At 46.8% G+C, this 10,735-nt stretch overlaps 1 pseudogene; it reads right to left on the reverse strand.

Annotated features, from left to right (window-relative positions):
• Positions 1 to 8,414: 8,414 nt before the first annotated feature.
• On the reverse strand, positions 8,415 to 8,828 carry LOC138810232 (small ribosomal subunit protein eS24 pseudogene; annotated as a pseudogene).
• Positions 8,829 to 10,735: the final 1,907 nt, after the last annotated feature.

The following is a 10,735-nucleotide window of genomic DNA, read 5'->3' on the forward strand; positions in this document are numbered from 1 at the left end:
CGCAGCAAACGTGGGAGCCCTTTCCTGCCCCTCTGTGCTCACCCTCCCCTGTGCCCCCGGTCTGGGGTGAGAAGCCAGCCACACAAGCTGTGGCAGACAAGCGACCTGCCAACTTGACCTGGGTGCCTCCCACACCCCATCTGTGGCCCTGGGTGGTACAGGCTTGACTGGTGGTGGTGGGGCGACCGGAAGGGCCAGGAGTCTGGCGGGTGCTCCACTGTCCTATGCAAAGCTTTGTCCCCGACAAAGCAAAGGTCAAAGATAAAAATGACGACTTAAAAGCCACTGGCCAAACACACATCCCTCCTGAGCACCATGACCTGTGTTGCAGGCTCGGTTATGTGTCCCTAAAGCCAGCCTGACCAGACTTCTGTAGGGTTTTTTCATCATCACAACCAGCCTGTAAAGAAAGATAGGTGTCACTTCGTCTGCATGTGCAGATAAGGAAGTCAAGGCACAGAGAGAAAATGGCCTGTCTGAGGTTGCTGGCTGGCCGAGTTGGAAGGACAAGTTTTCCAACCCAGACTGGAGCTGGAATCCATACTTTTGCTCCAGTCTGGGACTCTTGCAAAATACCTGCAGACAGGGCCAGTCTTGGTTCATGTCTGTAATCCTAGCTACCGTGGAGGCTGAGATCTAAGGATGGAGGTTCAAAGCCAGCCCAGGCAGGAAAGTCCATGGGATTTTCCCAATTAACGGCATGCAGACAGGTCTGCGAGTGGAGCTGCGACCTGAGTGGTGAATGCTAGTCAGGGACAGTGGCCAGGCTCTGGGTTCAAGCCCCAGGACTGACAAACAAAAGGCCTTGCCAAACGTATAAATTCAGAATGGATGACCACATGCCAGGGCCCCCAGGGAAAGCGTGCCCTCACTGGCTGTGCCCTGCCCCTGCCGCAGGCGGAGGCCAGCACGCGGGCCCACAGTACGGCAGTGAAGGAGCCGGGCCTGTGCTGGGCTGGAACTGGCAGGGCTGGGTTGGAGGGCATGGGGGCGGGGGAGGGGGAACGCTGCATCCCTCCTGGGGTTGTAAGGTCCTGGTTCCTCTGGTAAGGACTTCGTGAGCTCTTGCTGCCTATCAGCCAGACCTGGGCTAACTCCGACCTTCACGACCGTGCTCTGGCTCTCTCCTGGTGTCCCTCGCCGGAAGTGGTCCCGGCCATCAGAGCAGGTGCACGCTCGTCAACCTCGGCTGTCTCCGAGCAGTGAAGGAGAGTGGCCTGCTTGAGGCGGACGCGGCCAGTGGTGTGCTGGCAACTGTGTGGCACGGCTTGTGACAGGTGTGACAACTCTTCCCTGCCCTCCCCGCCCCCATCTGGGGCTGTTTAAATGCCCGGAAAGCCACAGTCCCAGCTCACCTGACGAGATGGCCAACACGGGTGGGATTGGAAGAGGTGCTGCAGGGTACCCTCCTTCACCACGAGTGCCAAGGCACACTTCCGGGAACCGAGGCCCACACAGGCCCCAGGACAAGGGGAAGAACCAGGCAGGCTGCAAAAAGAGGGGGGGCTCAAATTCCTAGAAAGTCTCCACCCACTCCCAGAAGATGGAGAACATTCCTCTTGGATTGGCCCTGCTCTCCTCTCCTTTCTCTTAGGGAGGCCTCGGTTACCACTGTCGCTCGCCCCAGCCGAGTAAGCCTTCACTGCTCCAGTAGGGCTCGGCTACTGTTTGAAGGGGGAAAGGCCAGTTTATGTCAAAGCAAATCAGTTACATCCCTGCTTGGAGGTCTTTTTGGTTTTGTTTGGATAGAGGTCTGGCCTGTTTTGCCTATAGCTGGTCTTGGCCATCAATACACTAACCTATTCCTTCCAACTAGCTGGGATTACAGGCATGAACCAAGATGCCAGATTGGAAGGGTTTTGTGTGTGTGTGTGTGTGTGTGTGTGTGCGTGTGTGTGTGTGTGTGTGTGTGTGTGTGTGTGTGTTGTGGGGCGAGTGCTCTACCACTTGAGCCACAGTGCCACTTCTGGTTTTCTGGTGGTTTATTGGAAATAAGAGTCTCAGGGCTGGGAAGGTGGCTCAGTGGTAGAGCACTTGCCTTGCATGCTCGAGGCCCTGGGTTCGATTCCTCAGCACCACATAAGAAAAAAGCCAGAAGTGGCGCTGTGGCTCAAGTGGTAGAGTGCTAGCCTTGAGCTGAAGAGCTGAGGGACAGCGCCTAGGCCCAGAGTTCAGGCCCCACGACTGGACCCCAAAAAAAAAAAAAAAAAGAAAAGAAAAAGAAAAAAAGAGTCTCATGGACTTTGCTGCCTGGGCTGGCTTTGAACCGAAATTCTCAGATCTTAGCCTCCTGAGTTGCTAGGATTACAGGCATGAGCCACTGGTGCCCGGCTTAGACTTGAAGTTTTGACAATCTGTTCCTGCTAGCGGGCAAGAGCCCCTAACTCCATATACCTTTGCACAGTTCTTCTGTCAAGTATCATATGTATGTCAAAGTAGAAGACCATTTCACTGGATGCCGGTGGCCTATGCCTGTCATCCTAGCAACTCAGGAAGCTAAGATCTGAGAATCTTGGTTTAAAGCCATCCCAGGCAGGAAAGTCCATGAGACTTTTATCTCTAAAAAAACACCAGAAAACCAGAAGTTGTGCTGTGTGGCTCTAGTGGTACGACGCTCTCCCTGATCTAAAGAGCTCAGGGGCAGCACCCAGGCTCAGAGTTCAAGCCCCATGACCACCACCACCACCACCAAAGAACTGAGGGAATGTTCAGGCTGACTTCAGCCCCACAATGGACACACACACACACACACACACACACACACACACACACACACACACACACACACACACACACACACACACACACACACACACACACACACACAAGCACGACATTTCATGTGAATGGAGGTCTTAATTATTACAATGGCACAGGACGAGAAAAAGTAGCTTCAGTGTTAGTAGAAGCAATGTCACAGGTCCACAGCAGGGACCCAGGCTTTAGGTAAGTGCGTTTGGCTTGAACCTGGCTGAGCTTTGATACCCGAGAGACCTGTCCCTAAGGAAGACAGGGCTTTGAGCCCCAGAGGAGATTGGATATTAACATGCTGTGATTTGAAAGGTGCTGCGAAATTCCCAGAGTAAAGTCGCAGACTCTAGAGCTCTCTGTGTATATCTAGAGAGTAAACAAGGTAAAGGTGGGGAAAAAACAAAACACATAAATGATCTAATTTTGTTGTGAAAAAGTATCACCCACAATGAAGACATATTTGTCCCTCCTTCAATAAATATCCTTTGGTGGATTTCTCTTGAATTTTCTGCCCATTGTCCCTTCCCCAACATCATTAGCACAGGTATCTGTGTTCCTGCTATCTATGTGAACATAGTCAGAGTATGGACTTTAATCAGAATTGACCTCATTCTACTCTTTTTCCTTCCTTCCTTCCTTCCTTCCTTCCTTCCTTCCTTCCTTCCTTTTTGTTGGTCATGGGGCTTGAACTCGGCCTGGGTGCTGTCCTTCAGCTCTTCAGCTCAAGGCGAGCGCTCTACCACTTGAGCCACCTTCCCAGCCCTTATATAGTCATTGTTACAATGTTACAATTTTCTGCCTTCGGTTTGTTCAATAATTTTCATCCAGAGCATTTCCATCTCCTTTGTCAAGTTTCTTCTCAGTTATTTAACTTTTTTTGAGGCTATGGGAGTTTTCCTGATTTGTTTCTCAGTCTGTTATTGGTACATAGAAAAGCTGCTCATTTTTTTAAATGTTAATTTTATGTTCTTTGCCTAAGGTGTTTAGATCTTAGTTTTTTGAGTCTTTTAAGTAAAGGATGATATTATCAGCAATCAAGGGCAACTTGACTTCTTTCCTATTTGTATCTCTTTCATTTATTTCTCTTGCCTTATTACTTTATTTAGAATATAGGCACTATATTGAATAAGAGTGAATAGGGCAGACATTCTTCTTTCATTCTTGACTTTAGAGGAAATGATTTCAGTTTTTTCCTGTTTAGGGAATGTTGGCTATAGGTTTGTCTGTTCTGCTGAGTGAAGGACATCCCTTCTGTGTCTAGTTTTACAGAGCTACATCACTAGGCAAGTGTCTCATGATGATTCAATATCAGGAAAGGATATTGAATTTTGTCAAAGGCTTTTTCTGCTTCTGCCAAATGGTAAACATTGAGTAATGTGATTTTTTTGTTGTTGTTGGTTGTGTGGCCTGAACTCTGGGCCTGGGTGCTGTCCCTCAGCTCTTCAGCTCTAGACTAACGCTCTACCACTTGAGCCTCAGCCCCACTTCCAGTTTTTTCTGCTTATGTGGTGCTGAAGAATCGAACCCAGGGCCTCATGCATGCAAGGCAAGCACTCTACCACTGAGCCACCTTTCCAGCCAGAAATGTGATTTTTAAAAATATAATTGTACTGTTGTTATTAAGGTGCTGTACGGAGGAGCTATCATTTCCTAAGTCAGATAATGAGTACATTTCTTTTTTTGGACAATGTCACTCCTTCCTTTGCTTTCCTCTGGTGTCCCCCTCCCACCCCACCCGCAAGTTACACAGTTCATCTTCCACAGTCATGTGCTTTTTGTCTTTTAATCTGCTTATGTTCTGAATCATGTTTTCTGATTTGTGCGTTGAATCCTCTCCGCGCCCCTGTGGCGGACTAACTTGATCACAGTGGATGATCTTTTTTTAATGTGTTGACTTCAGATTGTATTTTATTGAAAATCTTGGCACTTACAGAATTTGCAAATAATTTTCTGCTTTTGTTGCGTCTTTCTCTAGTTTTGGAGTCTGGCATTTTCTGGGTGTCTGTGGGGTACTGCACGGAGCACTGGCCGGGAAAGAACTGAGGAGCTGGATGGATACCTGGCTTGCTGGTCTCAGTTTACTCAGCTGCCCCACAGTTCACCTGTGTGAAGAAGGAGACCACCGGAGTCATGTCATTCACAAGGCTCTGGAACCCTCCTAGGAGCTAACACATGCAGTTGGGAGGCAGGTCCACAAGGCCAAATTCTATGCCAGACGCAGGCCCAATGTGTGGGCCCAATGCTCAGGCCACGGAGGGCAGAGCCTCCGACCAGAGCAGCCTTCCCTGCGGGAGTCGCGCAAGACTTGAAGTTCTCTCCAGGTCCACATCAAACCTTCACACTCCCCACCTCCACCTCTCAGGTCCAGCCTCACCTAGACCCTGGAAGGGCAGTCCACGAGGCCCGGCTGCCCCGGTGCCTTGTTTTCAAGCGCCTGGAGTAGCTGAGACGCAAGCAGTAGGACCCTCACAGCTCCCGGGTGAGGGGAGCCCGGAATGGCTGTCTCCTCAGGCAAGCCCTCCGCACGGGAGCGGTCACCGTCTCACCCAGTCCTTGCGCTGGGTTCAAGGCTTGCTGGAAGTGCGGGCCTGCCTTGGGGTGAAGAGCTGGTCGACTTGCCAGGGCCATCTGTGTGCCTGGAGGTGGAGTCTTCAGTGTCTCCTCCTGCACTGGGGAAGCAGGGGAGCAGCTTGCAACGGCTGCTTCAGTCTCTGCTTTTCTGCTTCCCACTGCATCCTTCCTGATCCCTCATCCTCTTCCTCTCCTCAGACCATGGAATCTCCTCTGATGACCAACTCTTCTTATTCAGAGTCAAAGCAAAAGGTGCTTCTAGTCCACCATCTTGCCCCCTAGCTCTTGGAAGGAGCTCCCATGAGGGTGTTAAACAAAGGTTTAAACATGAGTGGAAGGGTGCGCTGCACCGGATCTCTTCTTTGGGCCTTTGGATAGAAGTTTCCTGGGCTTCCCTAGGGGAAGCGCCTCATAGTGATCTAAGTTAGAAACACAACCAATTGGGCTGGGAAGGTGGCTCAGTAGTAGAGTGCTTGCCTTGCATGCATGAGGCCCTGGGTTCGATTCCTCAGCACCACATAAGCAGAAAAAGCCGGAAGTGGTGCTATGGCTCAAGTGGTAGAGCGCTAGCCTTGAGCTGAAGAGCTGAGGGACAGCGCCCAGGCCCAGAGCTCAGGCCCCATGACTGGCAAAAAAAAAAGAAAGAAACACAACCAATTAAGGACACAGAACTTGCAGATGGCAACATGAATAAAATCAGCCTGGTAATGAAATAGGTACGGGGGTCACAAAAGCATGAGGAAGTAAGGACAAGACAATGCCAACCTCACAGGAAGCAGAAAGGAGACCCGCACCCATCAGAATGTCATCTTCAACGAGCCCAGTTCCCACGAGCTCTGTAGGAAGACAGCCAAGATGGAAGCCATGAGCTGCAGCGCTGCTTCCCGTGCTTGTCCAGGCCGCATGCTCTCTTTTTCTGCTACACTTCTTTTCTTCTTTTCTAATATACTTTCCCAGTCACCTTTACTACAAGTCTCACCAGATGTAAGGACCAGGGTGTTTAGGTGTTCTAAACTTTCTGGTAAGGTGTCTGGTTAGTTGTGGGGAAGTGGGAAGTCAAGTATCTTTTTCAGACAAGGTTCTTCTGAAGGTCACTATAGGGGAGTCCATTTGTTTCTCTAAGTCAGCTGGTATAAAGGTCAGGGCCAAGTTCTCAAGTAAACCCCAACTAAGATCAAGAGCTTATCTTGATCTCCTAGCTCTTGGGTGGAGCTCTTACCTAGCATGCTGGAGGCCATGGATTCCAACTCCAGCCTGGCAAGACCAAAACATTCTACTGAGGAAGAGTGTTGACATTTGAAACAAGGGAAAGTTCAGCGGCCCAGCGTGCAGCCCGGCCCTGACTGGAGCTGGACCTGGTCTGGTAGGCCACAGAAGCCAAGCAAAGGGTGAACACGTGCAGCCGAGGTGCTCACTGGACACTGATGAACGTGAACTACACAATTCATGGGAGGAGATGGGAGGGAGGGACTGGGAGACAGTGAGGAACAGAAGACACTGCTTCAAAGGAAATGTACTTATTACCTGACACAGGTAAATGTAACCTCTCTGTTGTCACCTCTATAATAACAACAAAGTATTTTCTAAAAAACAAAAACAAAACACAACAAAACAGGCCTCTAGGCTGGATGCTAGAGGCTCATACCTGTAATAATAACTACTCAGGAGGCTAAAATAGGAAGATCACTGTTTGAAGCCAGCCCAGGCAGGAAAGACCGTGACGCTCTTATCTCCAATGAACGACCAGAAAACTGAACGTGGAGCTGGGCTCAAATGGTAAAGAAGTAGCCTTGAGTTTGAGTTCAAGCCCCACAACAACAAAAATGGCCTCCAACAAAATTACATTGCAAAAAAAATAGGAAAGAAACAGAATGGAAAGAGTAGAAAGTTAAAAAAGAGCCTGAAGAATTTGTTGCGGAAACAGTGCCCGACCAACAGGTAGTGAATGGGAAGGTAGAATATGGTATTTCCTGAAGTAGAAGGGATTTACAGATGCTGATAATACTTGAGAACCTGAAGAACATTTAGATTGTCCAGAATTAATCAAAGCATTTCTTCATTCTCAAAAAGCTGGTCAAGAACAGGAAGGTTCAAAAAGAAAATCTTTACCGGACAGTGAATCTGATGACGGCAAATCAAAGAAGGAAAGAGATGGTGCGATGAGCCAGGGCTGTGCAGGGGTCTGGATCCCGAGCGAGAAACCAGGGCCAGACAGCAGCAGAGAGCTGCTGCTTCTCATGAAACGGAAAGAGGCCCAGGAAGCTGACTAATGCTGGCAGGAGAGGCGAACAGGAGGCATCCTCAGATTGGAACCGCTTTTTATGAAGAGAGACTAGCATGGCATTCTTGTCCAGAAGACAAAGCTCAGTAATTGTTTGCAATCTTTTTCATACAAACTTCTACATGTAGACAAAATCTGTATCTTGGTTTTTCAATTAATGGTGTGAAACAGTAACTACATTCTAATGAAAATAAATTTGATACATTAATTTTAAAAGTACTACTGGGGAAGTTGAGGTTTTTGTTTTTTTTTCCCCTCAATAGCACAGGTCACTTTGAACAAATATAACAAGGCTTTCTGTAGTTGATTCCCTTATCAGAAAAGAATATTTGATACCATGGTGTATTTCCTCTGCACTGAGGAACAGGTTGTTTTTTTTTTTTGGGGGGGGGTCCGGTCGTGGGGCCTGAACTCTGGGCCTGGGCGCTGTCCCTCAGCTCTTCAGCTCACGGCTAGCACTCTACCACTTGAGCCACAGTGCCACTTCTGGCTTTTTTCTTTTTGCTTATGTGGTGCTGAGGAATCGAACCCAGGGCCTCAGGCATGCAAGGCAAGTGCTCTACCACTGAGCGACCTTCCCAGCCCCGAGGAACAGGTTTTGTTTAAAAAATATTTGGAATTTTTTTTTTTTGTCATTGCTTAATCAGAACAAATCGTCTTTGCATGTGTGTGTGGGGGTGGGTAGGTAGTTTTTTGTTTTAGAGTTTTGCTTGTTTAGAGGTGTTGGGCATCGGACCCAAGGCCTTGCATATGTTAGGTACATGATTTTTTAGGCACTTGCTTTTGTTTGTTTTTTTAAGTTTTTTACAGTTTATGAATCACCAAGTGAAAAATCTGACATCCCTGCAGGTGAAGTTATTGCAGGATCTTTATTCCTTTGGTTTTTTCCAGTTCCAACACTGGCCTTTGCAATTCCTCTGACTTCATTCTGTTTTTACATTCCTTTCACTGTTTCTTCAACGTCTTTTTCTTCTCATTCAGGCCACGTCTTGCAAGTTTGTGTTTAGGATCACTTTTCTTTGCATAATCCAAAGAATCATACATCATGTCGAAACCACAATGGGTTCTGAATGCACCTCCAAAGATGACGTTGGGTGTGGTGGTGTACATGGTAGCAAGTTTTCCTGAATTTCTGTCTTAGGTGCTGTTACCTTCCCAGGGCATCAATGACCATCTGCTTCCACTGGAGCAGTTAGCTAGTCAGGAACTTTCTGGTGGGGATAGTAACATGTCATTCATGATGGCGGGTGACAGTCAGACAGACATCTGTTTTGTTTTTTCCTTTTTTTGAATCAGGATCCACTAGGCAGCTCAGGCTGGCCTTGAAATTGTTAGGCAGCCAGACTGGCCTCCAGTTTGGGGCCCTCAAGCTGCTATCATACATAGCAAATGCAATAGGATTGCAAAATTTCTCGAAAGGAAAAAAGGTGTATTGCTATGAACAACTTCCCTCACCTAGATGAGAAAACTAAGACAAATTTTGATTGCCTGTCTTTAAAAGTTTCTGTAGTAAGCATTCCTTTACAGAACATTGCAATCTGTATACTAAAAGTTCATGGGTCGTGGGCTAAGACTTGGCTCATGGAAATGTGAAACCAGTTGGTTAGAGATTTTGACTTTTACTATGTAGGACCTGCTGGCCTAAATAAATGAACGAAAGTTTATAATTATGGACCTGCATGCTTTTTCTTACCCTCAGCTCATTCCTTACATGTAGGTTCAACTTTTTCAGTATTGAGTCACTGGTTCCACAAGAGCCAGAAAAACCACTTTGTAATAGTACTCAAATGTTACCCAACTGTACATTGTTTACTTTATTGTAAACAACAGTGAATAGTGGCCAATATAGTTTTATATTCCTTAAAAAAAAAAAAAGAAATGAGAAGATAAGCCAGACTTTAGAGGTTTGTGTATATAATCTTGGCTATTCAAGGCTGAGATCTGAAGATAAAGGTTCAAAGCCAGCCCAGGCAGTGCAACAGACTCTTACAACCAATTACCTATCAAAAACCTGAAGCAAAAGTATGGCTCAAGTGGCAAAGTGCCAGCCTTGAGCTGAGCAAGAGCCTGAGGCCCTGAGTTCAAGACCTAGTACCAGCAAAGAAATGAGAACATAGAGAAAGTATGAAAATTAAAACTAAAAAAGGAAAATGCACATAAAAACATTAACATTTGGGGCTGGGAATGACTTAGTGGTAGAGTGCTTGCCCAGCCTGCATGAAGCCCTGGGTTCCATTCCTCAGTACCACAAACAGAAAAAGCTGGATGTGTCTGTGGCTCAAGTGGTAGAGCACTAGCCTTGAGCAAAAAAAAAAAAAAAAAAAAAAAGCCCTCAGGGACAGTGCCCAGGCCCTGAGTTCAAGCTCCATGACTGGCAAAAAAACAGAAAACAAAACACACACACACACACACATACAAAACAAAAACAGCTAGGCGCCCGTGATTCATGCCTGTCATCCTAGCTATTCAGGAGCTGAGATCTGAGGATCCCGGTTCAAAGTCAGACTGGGCAGGAAAGTCCATAAGACTCTTATCTTCAATTAACCACCAGAAAACCAGAAGTGGCTCTGTGGCTCAAGTGGCAGAGAGCTCGCCTTGAGCTGAAGAGCTGAGGGACAGTGCCCAGGCCCAGAGTTCAAGCCCCACAACTGAAAAACAACAACAACAAAAACCCATGAACATTTATTTTGAATGTGTGCAACCTTCATGTTGGTAGTTAAAAGCAGAATAAAGGATGATTGAGTGGCAGTAATTGTGTACGGAAAAAAAATGAATTTAACATCACTTTGCTTTCAATTTCTGCTCTATCTTCTAATTCAAATACAAGTGTCTCCAGAAATCTCCAGACATGTGCCACACATATTATATGGCCCTGTCTGCCTCACCCTCCTAGGATTAGCATTTTAGCTGGATTCATTTATAAATCTGTTCACACTACTCTCTACTCTCTCCTCTTTATGGTATCTAAAATCAAAACGAGCATCTTTTAGTTTTGGATTCAACTTAGAAAATAATGTTTAGCTATTTCAAGTCTGTAGTAAGCAAGGTACACACAGATAAAATTTAAACTATAATAATGTCTCTCTCTATATATATGCAGGAAAATGTTTACTTCAATAGCAAAAATTAGAA

This window comes from Dipodomys merriami, unplaced genomic scaffold (genome assembly GCF_024711535.1).
Source record: "Dipodomys merriami isolate MVZ:Mamm:240054 unplaced genomic scaffold, mDipMer1.0.p SCAF_5, whole genome shotgun sequence".
In the NCBI taxonomy this organism is placed as follows: Eukaryota; Metazoa; Chordata; class Mammalia; order Rodentia; family Heteromyidae; genus Dipodomys; species Dipodomys merriami.